The sequence below is a fragment of the Triticum dicoccoides genome, chromosome 1A (genome assembly GCF_002162155.2).
Source record: "Triticum dicoccoides isolate Atlit2015 ecotype Zavitan chromosome 1A, WEW_v2.0, whole genome shotgun sequence".
NCBI classification, from domain to species: Eukaryota; Viridiplantae; Streptophyta; class Magnoliopsida; order Poales; family Poaceae; genus Triticum; species Triticum dicoccoides.
This window is the reverse complement of record NC_041380.1, coordinates 525,742,912-525,746,302: the sequence shown is the minus strand read 5'-3', so window position 1 is coordinate 525,746,302 and position 3,391 is coordinate 525,742,912.

Genomic DNA, 3,391 nt, shown 5'->3' with positions numbered 1-3,391 from the left:
AGTAACTTCTTACATGAAGTTTGTGTTGGACTTCGTTTCTAAGTGTTGAATCATTCGTGAATGAATCCATGCTTAGTTCGTTTGATCCGATTAAACTCATGATCACCGAGGTCTCACATACGGTTGCCAAGTACGCTACTCATGAATTATAATGGTCTCATGAACTTGAGGCTAATAATTTCGAAGGCTCGACATTTTTCACTGAGATTTCACCCATTACAATGAACTTTATGTTCCGGTGAAAATGGCGATGACCTTCAATATCGGCTAGGTTCAAACAAAATTCAAATTTTGATTGAATCCCATTTAGAATGAAACGAGAATGACCAGATTGAATACTGAAATTGGCGACTTCGGTGCAATTTAATCCAACAAAATATGATGTCTATTCTGGCCAGATCGTCTGACTAATGTTCAGATACATATGCCAAAGTACCGAAAGATTTCTGTGTTTACACACCAATTAAAAGAATCTGACATGGGTTGTTGAGTCCAGGTTACTCAACCATGTTGTTTTCGCGGTGGCTGGACGGATTCTGAAAAATATAAAGAGGGGGGGGGGGGGAACTAGTAACTTCACATGAAAGGGGGCAAAATGAAAAATGTTTCACTACACCAAACAAAGTATATGTCAACTTTAATTATTTTTGAAGCATGGTTGCTAAATACACTATTATTTTTGCCAATATGGGTGGAGCATATCAATGCATTGATAGAGGGAAACAAAGAACAAAGTTAGGGGGTTGCCAAGCTGCGTACACAAGATGGCGTGGAGGCAAACCCAAGGAGTAGACGGGGTTGCTTAGCCCCTAGCCTAGAATTAATTTACATCGAAAATCAAACGTAGCCCTTTGGTTCCTGCATTAGTCTATGCCCGTGTTTCACCCTGGATGGATGTCACTAGGCCGGGGATAGATGCATGCTTGCCATCGAAGATGCAACCAATCGGATGTTACCAAATCATCCAGACACAGAGAGGGACAATGGAGTCAAATCCTTTGCGCAAACTAGGAGGGCAGGATGTCGACGCCGCAACCAACCAATCGAAGAGCGTTGTTGTCCCATCCGATGGCATGGCAGTGAAGCGGCACAATGAAATCACATGGTACCAAGCTTACCTAGAGAAGACGCAACCCGCAAGGAGATGGTGGGTCGTTTTAGCCTCTTGATCACAAAGCATGCAACTAGAAGGGTGCGGAAGGCCAAGATTTCTGAGATGATCTGCAGTCCAGCATCTATCAAGGTGCGCAAGCCATAGGAAGAACTTGACGCTTGTTGGGGCCCAACCCTTCCAGGTTAGGTGCTAGTGCGGGTCGGGGATAGATACCTGGAACATGGCCATGTAGCAAGAGCTCGCGGAATATACCCTGTTGTCAGTCCAACACCATAGCTAGAAGTCTGGCTCGGACAACAGGTTGACGTGGTGTAGGCGTTGCGAGAAAGAGATGCACTTGATAGTGGCCGCCATGCCGAGAGCGCCATGGATGTCCTAGATCCAAGAGGCCATCATAGAGACATAAGGGAAAATAGGGTGGGAGCGATCTCACGAATGGAACGACCGTCGGTCCAATTATCAAGCCAGAGCTTAGAAGTCTTGTCGCCCCCCAAAGTCCCGAAAGTGGAAGCCCTGAAGATGTCCTGCGTGTCGTGGTAGGGAGAGGAAGATGGTGTCAGGGCCTCGATGGATCAATTGCTCGCAGCCAGAGCCTGCGCACGCGAAGGGCGATGCCTGTATGCTGGAGATCACGCATGCCCAAACCTCCAAGTTCCAACGGCTGGCAGATTTTGGCCCAGCTGACGAGGCAGTTCCCCGCCCTGGCCTCACGCCGTTCGTGCCAAAGGAAATATCTAATGATCCGCGTCACAAGCTTCAGAATGGACGGTGAGAGCGTCATGGACAACAAAATATGGACGGGCATGGCGGACATAACATGTCACACAAGGGCAAGCCGTTCACCTCGAGAAAGAAGAGAAGCCTGCCAAGTGGCAGGACACCTGGTCATTCTCTCAACAAACAGCATCAGTGCCGAGACTGGAACTTTCCTCACCGAAAGAGGCAAGCCGAGGTAGGAGATCGAGAATGGAACGACAAGGCAAGACCGAATGGTTCTCTCGCGCGCACAATCCTCGGGTGTGCAGCGGATCGGAGTGACATAGATTTTTTGAAGTTGGTGGCCATGCCAGAGGCCGCAGCGACGCATTGTAGAATCGCACACACCGCCAACAGGCCAGACTCGGATGGGTGGCAAAAAATCAAAACATCGTTCGCGAAAAGCGTGATGCTGGAAGCAGCAAGTCTTGTCGTGAGCCTCTGTAGCACACTGCACCGAACTACGTGTTGCACCATGGAGTTGAGTGTGTCAATGGCGAGGACAAATAGCAAGGGTGAGAGGGGCACCCTGGCGTAGGCCACACACGTGATCCAGGGGAGGTCTAGCATTGCCATTTATGAGCAAGCGAGTGGAGTAGGCCACACCCATGCTCGCCAACACTTGCCAAAACCAAGGTGCCGCGGGGCCTCAAGGAGGAATGGCTAGTACACGGAGTCGAAATCACATGCTATGTCAAGTTTGAGAAGAATCCGCAGGGCCTTGCTGCTGTGGAACTATCTGGCTGTTTGTTGCATCGACATAACACTACAAAAAAAAGACACATCCGTGACATTTTGGGCCGAACGAATTTTTTTTCTGTCATACATATGACACTTCTATGACGATAATTGTGACAAAACCCGATATCATCATAGATGTGGTGGGCTCCTACTTCTATGACAAAAAATCATGATAGAAAATGGGATTTTCGTCCTGGGCGGGCTGGAGACGCAGCTGCATGACATTCTTTGGGCCGTCCATGACGAAAAAAACCGTGGTAGAAGCGAGGGGGAGGAAAATTTCGGGGAGTTCCCGGTTACGGTGGGAGGTCGGGGGCCGAGCGATGCGTATTTCTCTCGTACACGTACGCGCATGTGTGCGAGGCGTTGGCTATAACTGAACTCGAGCGAGGCGTTGGGCTCTATCTGAACCCGAGCGATTGCACGGTAGGCTACGCGTTACTGAACCCGAGCGATCGATCGATGGCTGTTAACTGAACCCGATCGAGCGATTCCTTCGCTACTACTGCTAACTGAAGTCGATCGATGAGATGAACATGAGCGTTGCGGGGGGGGAGGGGGTTTGGATGAACAGTGAGCGGTGGCATTGCCTCTGGATGAACAGGACCCCGTGATATGGTGGAGGGCTGGATAAACAGTAGATGGTGGAGGGGTGCCCGTGGAGGGGTGGATGAACAGGACCCCATGGTGTGGAGAGCTGGATGAACAGTAGATGGTGGAGGGTGGTTGAACAGGACCCCGTGGTGTGGAAGGCTGGATGAACAGTAGACAATGGAGGGG